Here is a 17,533-nt window from a genome sequence, read left to right as displayed (position 1 = left end):
GTGAAACAGCGAAACAGTACTGTATGTGGATGACTATATATATATATATATATATATATATATATATATATAATATACTGGTTCACTTCTATTCTAAACTATTTGCGTGACTAACACTTTAAATGTGGGGCCTTATGGATACAGACAGATAGAGAGAGGGAGTAATTTAATCTTCAAGCAAGAAGGGACGTTTTAACGTTTTCTCAGCAACGGCGCTAAGCAGGGGTCCAGAGAGCGATCAGCCGTAGGCGATAAAGTGTCTGACTTTTTAAACTTCGCACGATTCCAACAACCCTACTTGACTTAGGTCGCCTCTGACTACATCGTCTGGTATTCAACGAATTTTATTTCAGATTTGACTTATCTATCTATCTATCTATCTATTTATCTATCTATCTGTCTATCTATTTATCTGTCTATTTATCTATCTATCTATTTATCTATCTATCTATTTATCTATCTATCTGTCTATCTATCCATCTATCCATCTGCTTGCTTGTGTATCTAGCTAAGTATTCATTTACTCTAATTGCTCCCTGCCTCAAACGGAACTATTCATATAATCTACCCTCGAGTGTCTTTTTTAGTTTAAAATTCAATAGTCGGATGTATCAATGGCTTAAGTAAAAACAAATTGTCGTATATATATATATATATATATATATATATATATATATATATATATATATAGGTATATATATATATATATATATATATAGGTGTTTAGATATTGACCCCTGTAACTATATGTTAACAATAAGACATACTTGGCGATATCTGTTTGGAAACTAAATATTGACAACTGTCATTTAAGATCTTTTAGACTTTGGCGACATTTTGGATGGCTTTCACTACTTTGTAAATATGTTTGTAAGGGGGGTAACAATTTTTTTTTGTCGTAAACTTGTGATCGGAGGTTTCTAATATTTTTTCTCAATTCCGATACAATTACCGATTCCTTACTAGATTCCCGGTTCCGATACAATTACCGATTCCGATTCTTTATAAATCTCTAAATATTTACTATAAAGTTCTTATCTTTTCCGATTGCCATAAAAACATATGTTAAGTTTGCATATATTTTCTCAAACCGGAAAATACACTTGTGGTTGTAGATTTTAGTTTGACTGGCAGTTTAAAATAAATTTAGTATTAAATGATTAGTACCAGCTGTAGAAGATTTTGTTTGAAATAAAATCAAATAAAAAAGATAATTAAATGAATAGTATGGGTATCGGAAAATAAATTTAAAAAATGTCCGATTCTGATACCGATTCCGATACCCAAAAAGTTCCGATTCAGCATTCTGATTCCTATTAATCATCTCAACATTATCTTAAACCCTACGTCCGAGTGGCAAGGTTGTAAAACCATATCTCGTAGTCTCAAAACACAACACCTCCTACAAACAAGTTTAATTTTATTATTTGTAGTTAGACAAACACCTCAATTTATTAGCAGTAATGAAGAAAACAAAAACCATTGCTAACAATAAAATAGTTATTTCTTTAAAATATTAAAATTATCATAATAAACCAGAAGAATACTTGCCCCATAACGTGTAAAACTAATTCGACGAAACAGAAAAAATAACGCCATTTGCATGTCCTTTTCGGAAGATAAAAACCAAATGCTATTAAACCTCATATCTACTTATTTCAATTTTGATAAAAATCTGTCATATCAACTTTAATCGTAGACAATGCCCAAATGCAAAAGCATAAGATAAAGCTGTCTTAAGAATGAAACTACCTGCTTTTTTGCTATTGCATGATTATCAATAAAATTATGCAAATCTAAACTATTTCAATTTTCTAATGGGAGTTTGTGCCTGTATAATGCCTTTTAAATCCTATTTAAAATACGACAAATAATTCCTGAATTTATAACATATTTATTAATTGATGGCTAATGACTATTACAAAAATTTCGCAAAAATATGGGGCATGATTTTTTTACGAAAGCTTCAACTTTTGAATAAAAATAACTAAAAATAAAAACTAATATAAAAATTTCGCAAAAGTATGGTATATGATATTTTTTTACGAAATTTTCCACTTTTGAATAAAAAAAAAGCTAAAAATCAAAACTATTATAAAAATTTCGCAAAAATATAGGGTATATGATTTTTTTACGAAAGTTTCTACTCTTGAATAAAAAAAGACTAAACTAAATAGAGTAAATATAACGACCCCATTCACCTAAGAGCTGCGCTTTAAAATTTATAATAATTACTTAATCATTTTATATTAAAAAAATATATATACACATAATCATCTTTTTATATAGATTGAGATAATCGTGTTTGCATGGTAAAAGAAATTATTTATGAGCATTATTTTTATATTTGTAATTTTCAACATTAAAGAGAAAGTAGTTTACTTGAAACATTGCTGTAGACATTTATGAAGCTCTGTAGCAATACAGAAAAATCGGAATGAACAAACCACAATCGAAGACAGTATTGGGCTTACGAATCTTTACAAAAATACATACTGAATTATTACTCTTTGTGTTGCCTGTAACTAATTAGCACATAAAGGGAGGTAACTGTGATATCGAGTATATAAGGGATTCCAAATGATATTAATACGTTAGCCGCTGATTGCATTCACGTTTATAATGCTGGGTTACGTTTACATGTATTACACGAAAAGGGATAGCTATTTTATTCACATAGATATTGAAACGGAGCGATTAAAGCCAACATTCGTTTAAACATGGAGCATTGTAACCACATCCGTGCTGATGCATCTACGATGATTCTTTACCTCTTAGAGTCTCCAATTTAAAAAGGCGCCGTTCTAATAACCAACAACTATTTGTCTCATCGTCACGATGTTGAATTCTGTTTTACAAGTAGTTTAATGGAATGAACCCGGAAGAACTCACATCACTTGTACCCCTTCTACGTAAATAGCTTGACTAACCAGACAAGCAGTAAAATTCCACCCCTTTACTGTAGATGTCGCTAGTTTTTTTTTTTTTTAATAGTTTCTTCCCTCATAATGCTATATTGCGGAATTCCCACACCCCTTCCTGCTTCTCCGCCTGTACAAACGTGTAGAAATCTAAATGCAATCGAACAGATATATTGCAGCTTCTCCTTACATAGTACCTCTGTAGGCATGACCCCATCTAATAAGTTTTTATATCGAACTAGTATTATGCCTCGTTCGGAACAATGATCTAAAAAAAATTACATTAGAGGTTGCAAACAATACTAATATGGTGAAATTGACTTTAAATGGTCCCTAAAGGGTTAACCAACTATTAGCCAACTGTGTCGCAATATTTACTTTCCATTTTCTATTCAGTGTAAGAGTTAATAATATATATCATGTCTTGTTGTTTTCTATTCAACAATTTGTTAATTTTAACTTTACTATTCACAGCGACATGTGACTTGCGTATAATGAACACCTTCGTGTAACTCTTCAAAAAATAATAAATTATAGAAAATTAACAAAAAAAAATCAAAAGTCTTTCATTAATCCACTAAGTGTCAATGCGAAAAAGTTAGAATCAGTGTGCGCACGGTGGGTATACTGTGACTGTTATATGTAAATATATGGTCTAAAGGACTGGTCGCATACGTTCACTTGAGTATATTTTGAATTTAGCTTGCTTATGTCATACGAAATTACATAGCAATTTACGTACATATTTATGGAAACATGGGTATATACGCAAACTATTATATCAGGTACAATTAAACATTACACGTAAGTTGTTATGCAGCAAGTTGATATTCTGCTGAGAACACACGGAGAACGTGGTTTTAGATTAATGTATTCATATGAATACATATTCGTTGGTGGTAGCTGTTCGTTTACTTGTACACTTCAAGGTTTTACCCCCGACACAAGAGAATCCAGGGACAGTGTTTGCATGTAAAGTCAAGGAAAGCTTCACTCCAAACACACAAAAGAATTAATTGGTAGAAGCAACGTTACCACCCTCACTTCAGTTATTTCCGATTTCGTGTCTATCACACCTCTGCTTGTTAAACGCAGAGACTGAGACGACCAAGAACTGACGGATCTTGTTGTCGTCTGTTGGATTTTCAGCAGAGGCAGGCTTACTAGATGGTGCCTGTGTCACTAGCACGTTGCTACCGTCCTAATCACGACGAGAAAGTATTAGACTTTATGCTGGAGTTACTGTTTGTGGTGTTCGCTTAAATATATACTGAATTATCTCCCTTTATAGTCTTCCACTAGTATTTAGAATAAACAGATACTCTAAACATGTCTTATGTAAATAATTTAAACGTATTTCCATGTCCATCTTTGTATGATTGCTTTTGATTGATAAAGCAGCATCCTACCTGAATGCAATAATAATTATATAGAGATATCTATAAATTTTACTTTGCAAAACCATATCGACATTATAAGATGTTTATTCTCGAATATAATGCTAAACAGATCATGTTTTAACCCCTAGAGTATTTAGGAACTAGACTTCTCGTGCGGAAGCCTTAAAAAACAAGTCCTGTTTTTTTACCTAGAGACATCAACGACATTGCGTATGATCCTAATTAAATTTACTAATTAAAAACCTTATTTAATTAATTCGAGCTATCTTCGAATTTCATCTTTCAAGATTTTCTTTTTCTTTTTTTGTGCTTTTTTCATCGATAAACATCTTTTAGCACATTTCTTATTATTTTATTTTTAATTAATATCGAAGGAAAAGTGGCGTGATTCTAACGCATCTCTCATCTACGAAGGCTTATTAACTTTTAACAAAACTCCTATCCTTGCTATTAGACGTTTCGAGTAAGAAAAAAATGTCGGAGTTCTTTGGCCTTTTGGCTAAGATCAAAGTGAATCCCGTACTCGATACTCTCTCATAAATTTATACTGACCTTGACCTTTTTAAATTAAATTCATCTTTTAAGAACATCTTTTCCCCATTTCCACCGACATAAGTACCAGTCCTACTTATATATATATATATATATATATATATATATATATATATATATATATATACATACTAGCAAATGTACCCGTCGTTGACTGGGTTCAAAAACAGCCTACAGAAAATGGACTTTGATTATGAAAGTATGATAGGTTATGAAAAGGAAGGGTTGTGAATTGGGGTTGAATTTGGGGTTATCAAAACCAAAGCAAAATATGATGAAAGTAAAAATAAAATATATAAACCCCATAATTTATTATACCATACCTGTTCACACTGAAACACTTATCACAATATTCTGTGGATCTATATTAAAAAACCTTGTTAAACTTTGTGACATATTTCCATTCTATGGAGGTCAGGTGCGAGCGAACACCCCATAATTTTATTATACCATATTTCTTCAAACTGAAACATAATTATCAAAGTATACTTACGCAGATAGATATGAAAAGTATTTATTAAAGTTTGTGCCTATTTCTATTCTATGGAAGCCAGGCGCGAACGCAAACCCCACAATTTTATCATACCATCCCTATTTAAGTTAAAACATACTTATCAATGTATTATTATGTACATCTATATAAAAAAACTCTTGTAAACGTTTTTTTTTAGTTTTTTTAGTTTTTTATTTCCATACTTTGTGGACCAGGACCGAACGCAGACCCCACAATTTTAATGAACCACCGTTCTGCCAGATCAAACATACCCATTCCTGTGTCTCGATACAACTTCTATCATTATATGCAATTAGTTTTTTAAAATAGTCAACCATATAGGAGCCTATTCGTGACCAGACACACACACACACATACACACACACACACACACACACACACAGAGGCGCGCACACACATATTCAGCTTTATATTATAGATATATACCAACTTCATTGTCAACAACTCCTAGTGAATACTAATAATACTATTACTAATAATAATACAGACAAACTGCTGCAGAGACCAAACATGAAGTGCTACATGGAACCAAGAACACTGAAGTTGCATGCCTATAAGTTCTCTACCCCCATCCCATCCCCATTACCACATCACTGCCCCCCCCAAAAAAAGAGTGAGATCGAATAGCCAAGAAGGAAGGAAAGACCGAAGAGTGAGCACTGACCAGACCTTCGCTGTATAAGTGCGAAGAGAACTGGGACCTTGGAGAGGCTTATTGCCACTCAAGTTCCAGTGAAGATCTCAATGGCAAGCAGCTGTTGCGTTAATGCAAATTTATTTGCAAATGTAATTAAAAGAGGTAGAAAATACTGGAAATCTGGAAAGACTTGTTGTCACTCAGCTTCCAGGCTATTTTCAAGGAGAGGTCTTTGATGACCTATGTGGAAGCTCATTGTGGGACAATAATAATAATAATAATAAGAAGAAGAAGAAGAAGAAGAAGAAGAAGAAGAAAAAGAAGAAGTCTTTCATCCAAGCGTATCGGGTTCGATTTCCGGTGTGGGAATCAGCCAAATAATGAGGGTCAAAGAAGATAAAAAAAGAAGAACCGAGGAGAGAGAGCACTAATCAGACCTCCACTGGATGAGTCCAAAGAGAACTGGAAACTTGGGGAGATTATTGCCAGCCAAATTTTAGTGCAGACCAATGGTCGACGCCAACGAGAAATTTATGGCAAGCGGCTATTGCGATAACGCAAATTCTTTTGCAAAGTTTACGAAAGAGGTGGAAAGCGCTGGAAATCTGAGGAGACTTTTTGTCACTCCGTCTCCAGGTAACACCACAAGTTATTCTCAAAGAGCAGTCTTGAATGATGGCTTGTGTGACTCCATCTAGTGAGTAAATAATAATAATATGTGATTACTAATAACGGTCGTCATGATAATGATTACGATTGCTGTCGTTATTACGAAGTGGATTATATACATATATACAAAGATGTTCAATAGGTGAGTCCTGTTCGACCCCAGCACAAGGTAACGTAATCTTCTTGCCGATAGAAACAGCTGTTCCGTAAGGGGCAAGTAACCGGCTAATTCGATCGTGATGTATTCTTCTTCCCTTTGTTGTTAAACCATAGATTCCTAAGATTATTGACTTTCCATAATTGTGGCAATGGGATAACAAATAAAAAAATGCCAACAACGAATTCTATTGGACGCTGTAAAGTTACGTAATCGCTTTTGACGCTCATCGGGAGAGATGCAAACGAAGACAGAACTCCAAAAATAAATGCGATAGAATACTATCGTTTTAGCAGCCAAAGACGGAGATCATATTCTCTTAGTCGCCACATCTTAGTACGAACTTCTTGTCAACATGTCACTTCATGACATGTAAAGCTAATTTTGATTTTTAAAGATCTTAATGAATTTTCCATGTTAATGCTTAATATTGAATGTTTATAAATGTTTATGCTCAATATTGAATGTTAAAAATGTTTATGCTTAATATTGAATGTTAAAAATGTTTATGCTTAATATTGAATGCTGAAAATGTTTACGCTTAATATTGAATGTTGAAAAGGTTTATGCCTAATATTGAATGTTTATGAATATGTATGCTTAATATTGAATGTTGAAAATATGTATGTTTAATATTGAATATTGAAAATATCTATGCTTAATATTAAATGTTGAAAATGTGTATGCTTAATATTGAATGTTGAAAATCTTTATGCTTAATATTGAATGTTGAAAATGTTTATACTTAATATTGAATGTCGAAAATGTTTATGCTTAATATTGAATGTTGAAAATGTTTATGTTTAATATTGAATGTCGAAAATGTTTATGCTTAATATTGAATGTTTAAAATGTTTATGCTTAATATTGAATGTTGAAAATGTTTATGCTTAATATTGAATGTTGAAAATGCTTATGCTTAATATTGAATGTTGAAAATATTTATGCTTAATATTGAATGTTGCAAATGTTTATGCTAAAAATTGAATGTTGAAAATATGTATGCTTAATATTAAATGTTGAAAATCTTTATGCTAAAAATTTAATGTGTGAAATTGTTTATGCTTAATATTGAATGTTGAAAATATTTATACTTAATATTGAATGTTGAAAATGTTTATGCTTAAAATTGAATGTTAAAAATGTTTATGCTTTATATTGAATGTTGAAAATGTTTATGGTTAATATTGAATGTGTGAAATTGTTTATGCTTAATATTGAATGTTGAAAATATTTATGCTTAATATTGAATGCTGAAAATATTTATGCTTAATATTGAAAGTTGAAAATATTTATGCTTAATATTAAATGTTGAAAATTTTTATACTTAATATTTAATGTGTGAAATTGTTTATTTGTTATTTTATGTATTTTTTTACATAGGGGTCACGACTTATCAAGGCCGATCGGCCACTCAAGGATAAGTGTTAAAGAGTGTTGAGTAGTCAAAAGGACAATATAGTAATCAATAGTAATGGAAGTTCGGTAAATTTGTTAACTTAAGTGGAACGGCTCACCAGAAACTTGTTCACGTTGGACTTGAAGATAACCATATTATAGACAGCTGGAAAGCAGGAAAACGGAAGACAATTCCACAGGCGTGCAGTTCTAAGAAAGAAGCTTTGTTCATGGAATCTATGTTTAGGTTTAGGCACAGAGTGGGGAAAATTATTGATAATGTTTTCAGCTACTCTAGTGTTTCTTGTGAAAGTTTGGCGAGGGGGACCATAGATTGAAGCTCAGTCGATCACTTTCCATGAAAATAACGATAAAGCAGAGACAAACTCGCAACATCTCTTCTGTGAGATAGAGGTTGCAGCGAAGAGAAAAGGACATCTCCCACCACGCCACGAAGTCTATTTTGAACCCTATCAAGGCAGGACAAGTCTTTTCTAGCAGCTCCTGCCCATGTGTGGCAACAGTATTCCATCCTTGGACGTATATGGCTCTTATATAGATAGAGAATTGCATCAGCAGTGAGATATCTACTGGATCGATTGAAGGATCCGACCATTTTTCCAGCGGCCTTGGCAACAGATTTGATGTATGTTTCCATTTAAGATCAGGAGTAAAGGTCAAGCCCAGAAGCCTGTCAAAACTTGAGGCCTCCCCAAGACGAGAGCCATTCATTTTAATTGATGCCAGATGGGGATCAGAACGTTGATGATGTAAAGATAGAAGCTTTGTTTTAGATGCATTAAAAGTAACCAGCCACTCCTTTCCCCATTGTACAACGGGATCAAGATCAGAGGAGAGAGAATCGGAAAGAACTTGGTCGTTTACTGTCTAAGACGTGCTACCATAGATGGTAGTGTCGTCAGCAAAAATGTCTACGAATAATGTAAGGATGTCATTTGGAAGATCATTAATGTAGATCAGGAAAAGAGTTGGACCCAGGATGGATCCCTGAGGGACTCCAGCGTTTATACTGTGAGCTTCTGATTTTTGCCAATCCACTACTACTCTTATGAACCTTGATAGGTTCATTTGAAAGAAATGATTTAATAATTGAGAAGACATTTCCAACTATGCCATAGCTGGAGATCTTGTGAAGTAAACCTTTATGCCATACCCTATCAAAGGCCTTTTATATGTCAAGAGCAATTGCCCTAGAAAGGTTGCCTCTGTCGAGAGATTTGCTAATCCTATGAGATATAACTGTAAGAACATCTGCTGTAGATCTAGCAGAACGGAAACCATATTGTGTGTCACTAAGAAGGTTATTTTTGCTGAGATGGTTGATTACTTCTCTATTTAACACAAATTCATGCAACTTACTCATGACGCACAGGAGACTTATTGGCCTGTACTTAGAGGGGGATGAACGATCACCTGAATTCTTAAATACAGGGCATATTGATGAGATTTTCCAGGGTGATGTTTATGCTTAATATTGAATGTTGAAAAGGTTTATGCCTAATATTGAATGTTGAAAAGATTTATGCTTAATATTGAATGTTGAAAATATTTATGCTTAATATTGAATGTTGAAAATATTTATGCTTAATATTAAATGTTGAAAATGTTTATGCTTAATATTGAATGTTGAAAATGTTTGCGCTTAATATTGAATGTTGAAAATGTTTATGCTTAATATTGAATGTGTGAAAATGTTTATGCTTAATATTGAAAGTTGAAAATATTTATGCTTGATATTGAATGTTAAAAATGTTTATGCTTAATATTGAATGTTGAAAATGTTCATGCTTTATATTGAATGTGTGAAAATGTTTATGCTTAATATTGAATGTTGAAAATGCTTATGCTTAATATTGAATATCGAAAATGTTTATGCTTAATATTGAATGTTGAAAATATTTATGCTTAATATTGAATATTGAAAATGCTTAATATTGAATGCCGAAAATGTTTACACTTAATATTGAATGTTTAAAATGTTTATGCATAATATCGGATGTTAAAAATGTCTATGCTTCATATTGAATGTTGAAAATATTTATGCTTAATATTGAATGTCTAAAATGCTTTTACTTAATATTAAATATTGAAAATGTTTATGCTTAATATTGAATGTTGAAAATGTTTATGCTTAATATTGAATGTTGAAAATGTTCATGCTTAATATTGAATGTGTGAAATTGTTTATGCTTAATATTGAATGTTGAAAATGCTTATGCTTAATATTGAATGTCGAAAATGTGTATGCTTAATATTGAATGTTGAAAATATTTATGCTTAATATTGAATATTGAAAATGTTAATGCTTAATATTTAATGTCGAAAATGTTTACACCTAATATTGAATGTTGAAAATGTTTATGCATAATATCGGATGTTTAAAATGTTTATGCTTAATATTGAATCGGTAAAATGTTTATGCTTAATATTGTATGTCTAAAATGTTTATACTTTATATTGAACATTGAAAATGTTTATACTTAATATTAGATGTTAAAAATGTTTATGTGAGCATAAACATTTTTACTATCCAATATTAAACATAAACATTTATTGAGTGTTGAAAATGTGTTTGCTTAATATTGAATGTTGAAAATGTTTATGTTTAATACTGAATGTCTATGTATGTGTAAAATGTTTATGTTTAATATTGAAGGTTTATGAATGTGTAAAATGTTTATGCTTAATATTGAATGTCTAAAATGTGTTTTCTTAATATTGAATGTTGAAAATATTTAAGCTTAATATTGAATGTTGAAAATGTTTATGCTTAATATTGAATGTTGAAAATATTTATGCTTAAAATTGAATGTTAAAAATCTTTATGCTTTAAATTGAATGTTGAAAATATTTATGCTTAACAATGTACTATTGAAAATACTTATGCTTAATACTGAATGTTTAAAATGTTTATGCTTAATATTGAATGTGTAAAATATTTGTGGTTAATATTGAATGTTGAAGATATTTATGCTTCGTATTGAATGTTGAAAATGTTTATGCTTGATATTGAATGTTGAAAATGTGTGTGCTTAATATGAAATGTTTAAAATGTTTAGTCTTAATATTGAATGTTGAAAATGTTTATGCTTTATATGTAATATTGAAAATGTTGATGCTTAATATTGAATGTTTATGCTTAATACTGAATGTTTATGAATGTATATGCATAATATTGAATGTTGAAAATGCTTATGCTTAATATTGAATGTTTTAAATGTTTTCGCTTAATATTGAATGTTGAAAATGTTTATGATTTATATTGAATGTTGAAAATGTTTATGCTTAATATTAAATGTTTATGAATATTTATGCTTAATATTGAATGTTGAAAAGTTTTATGCTTAAATTTGAATGTTGAAAATGTTTATGCTTAATATTGAATGTATAAAATATTTTCGCTTAATATTGAATGTTGAAAATGTATATGCTTAATATTGAATGTTGAAAATGTTTATGCTCAATATTGAATGTTGAAAATGTATATGCTTAATATTGAATGTTTAAAATGTATATGCTTAATATTGAATGCATAAAATGTTTACGCTTAATAGTCAATGTTGAAAATGTTTATGCTTAATATTGAATGTTGAAAATGTTTATGCTTTATATTGAATGTTGAAAATGTTTATGCTTAATATTGAATGTTGAAAATGTTTATGCTTAATATTGAATGTTGAAAATGTTTACGCTTAATAGGTAATGTTGAAAATGTTTATACTTGATATTGAATGTTGAAAACCCTGGTCCAAACACGATGTTACACACCAGGTTTAATATCAGTACATATTTTATTGGTTTGTTTGTATTGAATTTAGCTCGCACGAAGGAAGAGTTGAATTACGAGGTCGCTTTTTTATGTAAGGGAAATTCAGCCCCACAAGAAATTATACTCTGAAATTGGAAAAGATTGAAAATTGTCCCATTTTACAAGAATGTCCCATTCCCTGATCGAGGTGAGAAAACATGTTTTGTGACAATTCTACGACACAATAATCAGCAATTCTTGTTAGTCTACAGTAAATCAAATCTAGATCAATGCTCTATATAATATTCTTTGTTAGTCAGTGCGTTACTTTTCTAAAAACGTCAAATAAATTTTTTGAAAGACAAATACAATGAAGGTCAAATAAAATTTTCAAATAGGACAAATTCACGAAATTTGGATTTAAAAATGCAAATCTGACAACCCTGGATAAAATACGAAAGTGAACTCCTTTTGATGTTGCCTGGTTTTCGAACACCGTTACAGTAATAATATATGTTGTAATTGTGTGAGAAGGAATTTGTAGTAATTTCGATGTGCAACGGTTTTTCACCCCAAAAGAAGTCAATTAAACATTACGTAAAAAAGGAACAAGGCAAGAAAGAAGAATTATTTTCTGCGAAGAAGTGCTGGACTGAAGCAGCAAATAAAAGAATGTCACTTACAATGTGGTTTTATTAAATGTATTGAACTATGTAGCACTATATTCCTTCCTGCGATTTTATTAGTATTTTATAATTTATCTCATTTCAGTCAGTTCTATAATAAATATACAACCGACACTATTTTCATAGAAATTTAATAAACTCATATTTGCTGTGTGTTAGTTTTTTCTGTTTTTGTTTTTTTTGTGAAAGAGTTTGTGTGTTTTTTTTTTCGTTAACTAGAAAATACTTGTTTTATCAAAACATATTTGTTGGTGAAATATATTTCTCATTCAGTGGAATTTATTTTTAGTTATATATGATGATTTAACAAATCATTTCGATTGTTCGGCGCTGTTAAGTAATCCTCCGATTATATTAATCAGAAGAAAACTCCACTATAAGTTAGATAAAATCTGATGGGTTTCGTAAGGCAAATCTAGATGAAGTGCAGTATCAGAACATATACTACAATTTAATCCTAGCTAAAAGGCTAAGAAATAGGATGACGATTCCTCTCTGTCCATTATATTGTTCATGGCGTGGAACATTTTAGTGCATATATCATCATTATACAAAAATTTTGGTTAAATTTTAATTTCCTGTTTTTGTGAGGAAACCTGTCGTAAAATTTTTACAAAGCAATCAGCCACGTATTAAAAGAATGTTAATAAACAAGATTTTAATATCGAAAATGATGTAGAGCTTGCGACAAAAAACGCACTTTCTCTTACAGGCTGGGAAAGAGTTGAATTCAAAATGTGTGAATTTCAATAAAACAAAATATACTTCTCCTGTGTTCATTTTAAGTTTTCCTTCTGAAGAAATGTTTCTATTTTCGAAATGCATATAGGTTGTCAGAAACCGAAAGTTACGTTTCTTATTAGATGAAGTATTTTCATTAAAGACGAGTCACTGCTATATTGGGAAAACGTGGTACGCTAGCTTTTTGGTGACACAGGTTTTTACTTGGTGGGGTTCATCGCTAATCAAGGCCTTGAGTACGGATGGACATGTTTATAGTATAATTGCTGTATCAAAATACCCGACGCCAGGCCTGGTTACTGTACAAAAAAACAGTTTATATCAGAGTAAAAAATAAATAAAATGAAACAAATGCAATAAACAAAATGTGAAAACAAGTAGGACTGATGACAAATGGTTTATTTAAAATTTAAGAAACATGAAAACATGGGAACATTTAAGCACATCGTTTAAATTGCATCCACTTGAGTCATACTCGCCTGGTGGATCATTACATATTACTAATGTACACTTTGTATGAAAAGTCTGCTTCGCCAGTGTGTGCACTAAAACTCGCAGAAAAACAAAGAATGGCGTCAATTACTTATTATTATTATTATTATTACTATTATTATTATTATTATTATTGTTGTTGTTGTTATCGTTATTGTTGTTATTATTATTATTATTATTATTATTATTATCGTTGTTGTTATTATTATTATCATTATTATCATTATCATTATTGTTATTATTGTTGTTGTTGTTGTTATCGTTGTCGTTGTTATTCTTATCATTATATTATTACGCTTATCACTCCGTCCGTTATCATGATGTTCATCCCTAAAAAAGTAAAGCGAAATATTCCAAAAAGTGGTATATTCGAAAATAAAGGAAATTTAAAAAAATTGGTGTCGCTGCTGAGGCAAAGCTAATAAAAATGATTTGTCTTTCTTGGCCTTTTGGCTAAGATGAAAGTGTAGTATCTGTTCTTCATGTGCTACATTTCAATTTCTTCTCTCTCAGTGGAAGAGAAATCTTTTAGGACTAAAACAATTTTTTCTCCACGTTAAAAAACACGACCGTGGTGTCTAAATCTGTCCCGTGGGGAGACATTGTGAATAGGTACTATGCTTAATGTAACAAAGTTTTACTATTAAAAAAGTAACTGGAAAAAGTTATTTCTGATTTAATTATAAAATGCCCTGGAAAATGTCCGTTCTGATTATTTTTTTTTGTTTACTTGCCTCCCCACAAGGACGGAATTGGACACAGAGGTCGGTTAAAAATTTAGGGGGAAACCAGCTCCCCAAAAGGGGCTCTCTGGTCAATAACAAAAATAAGAGTTGTATCAGTAATGAAGGATTTCTCCTCCATTAACCAAGACCAAAAAACGGGGGGATTTAAGTCATTGGAATGCTGAAACTGATAGTACACTCAGACATTCATGTTGACGCAATGGTTACCTAATCCCTAACCGTGTTAATGTTTTTATGTATTAACTTTCGAAAAGCTGCTGAAACAGTTTATGATTTAAACATTACTTTATTTCAAGTATATTTTAAGCAGTGGGTTACGGGATATGAAGTCAGTCCCGGAAATTACTCAAACCGTTTACGATTTAAACATTGCTTTATTTCCTATATATTTTTAACAGTGGGGTGGGGGATATTAAATCAGTCCCGAAAATGAGTGAACCCGCTTACGCATTACACATTGCTTTATTTAATGTATATTTTTAACATTGGGGTGGGAAATATGAAGTCGGTACAAGAAATTGCTGCAACCATTTACGTCTTGGACATTACTTTATTTAATGTATATTTTAAACAGTAGGATGAGAGATAAGAAGTCGGTCTCGGAAATGACTGAAAAAGTTTACGATTTATACATTACTTTATTTCATGTATATTTTCAACAGTGCGGTGGGGATTATAAGTCAGTTCCAGAAATGACTGAAACAGTTTATTATTTAGGCATTACATTATTTCATGTATATTTTTAGCAGTGGGTTTTGGATATAAAGTCGGTCCCGGAAATGGCTGAAACAGTTTACTATTTAGACATTACATTATTTCATGTATATTTTTAGCAATGGGCTTGGGATATAAAGTCAGTTCCGGAAATGGCTGAAACAGTTTACTATTTAGACATTACATTATTTCATGCATATTTTTAGCAATGGGTTTGGGATATAAAGTCAGTTCCGGAAATGGCTGAAACAGTTTACTATTTAGACATTACATAATTTCATGTATATTTTTAGCAGTGGGTTGGCGATATAAAGTCAGTCCCTGAAATGGCTGAAACAGTTTACGATTAAAATATTACTTTATTTACTGTACATTTTCAACAGTGGGGTGGCGGACATGAAGTCAGTCCAGGGATTGAATGAGATGTGCAAATATATACTATAAGAAAGAATCGCCCAGTATTGAATGAGATAGGTGGAAAACATAAAGTAGCAAAATACCCAGCGTCGCCCGGGATCGAATGAGATAGGTGAACGGTATATATTAGCAGAATATGCGGCGTTAATGTAAGTTAATCGAGTGTGTGTTTATAATAAAATAATCAGCCAAGGAAATATATCAAAGTAATTATGTAAGTAAGAGAGGACGATAAGGATGGTTTAAATTATGAAAAATAATTGTCAAAATTAGTAACATATCCAAGAATTATGAAAAATGATAATATTTAATGCATTAGTGTGTTTGCAATGAAATAATCAGACCAGACAATATATCAAAGTTATTATTTTAGTAAGTGGTGCGATGATATGGATTAAAATGATAAAAAATGATTGTCGACATAAGTAACATATCCAAGAATTATGAAAAATGACGAAATGTGAGTTAATTGATTCGTGTGTTTGAAATGAAATAATCATCCGAGGTAATATATCAAAGTTATTATGTTTGTACCTATTTACAATGCCTCCCCACGGGACAGAGTTAGACACCAGGGGCGTTTTTTAACGTGGAGAAAAGGTACAAAAATAAAAATTGCTTCAGTCGTGAAGGATTTCTGCTCCACTGAAAGAGAACGAGAAATGGAAGTGCCGCATTTGAAGAACAGATACTACATTTTGATCTTGGCCAAAGTTATTATGTTTGTAGTGGGTGGTTGATTATGTGGGTTAAAAATATTAAGAATAATTGTCGAAATATGTAACATATCAAAGAATTAAGAAAAATGATGAAGTGTGAGTTAATTGATAGTTATGTTTTTTATGAAATAATCAGCCCAGAAAATATATCAAAGTATTTTTTAGTAAGAGAGGGCGACGAGGATGGTTTAAATTATAAAAAATTATTGTCGAAAATAGTAAGATATCCAATAATTACGAAAAATGACGAAATGTGATTTAATTGATTGGTGTGTTTATAATAAAATAATCAGCCTAGACAATATATCAAAGTTATTACATAAGTAAAGGGGAAGAAGATAAGGAGGGCTTAAATTATAAAAAGTTGTCGAAATTGGTAACATATCCAGGAATGACGAAAAAATGATGAAATATTAGTTAATTGATTTGTGTGTTTGTAAGGAAATAATCAGCCTAGACAATATATCAAAGTTATTATTTAGTAAAGAGGGAACAGCGAAAATGTGGGTTAAAATTATGAAAACTGATTGTCGAAATAAGTAACATATCCAAGAATTGAAAAATGATTAAATGTGATTTCATGCATTAGTGTGTTTGTAATAAAATAATAAACCCAAACAATATTTCAAAGTTATTATTTTATTAAAAGAGGGCGATGATGTGGGTATAAATTATGAAAAATGATTGTCGAAATTAGTAACATACCCAAGAATTATAAAAAATGATGAAATGGAGGTTAATTGATTAGTGTGTGTGTGTGTGTGTGTGTAATGAAATAATCAGCCTAGCAAATGTATCAAAGTTATTATTTTAGTAAGGTTGGGCGACAACGTTGGTTTAAATTATAAAAAATATTGTCGAAATTAGAAACATATCCAAGAATTACGAAAAATGATGAAATGTGAGTTGATTGATGTATGTGTTTGTAATGAAATAATCAGCCTAGAAAATATATCAAAGTTATTATTTTCGTAAGGTGTGCGATATGGTGAGTTTAAATG

General features: G+C 31.0%; 1 pseudogene; it reads left to right on the top strand.

Moving 5' to 3' along the window:
* The first annotated feature begins 14,368 nt into the window (after positions 1–14,368).
* Positions 14,369–14,524, top strand: LOC145242649 (U2 spliceosomal RNA; annotated as a pseudogene).
* Positions 14,525–17,533: the final 3,009 nt, after the last annotated feature.

Source organism: Euprymna scolopes, chromosome 2 (assembly GCF_053919585.1).
Source record: "Euprymna scolopes isolate OS-2025 chromosome 2, ASM5391958v1, whole genome shotgun sequence".
NCBI lineage: Eukaryota > Metazoa > Mollusca > Cephalopoda > Sepiida > Sepiolidae > Euprymna > Euprymna scolopes.
This window is presented reverse-complemented; position numbering and strand designations above follow the sequence as displayed.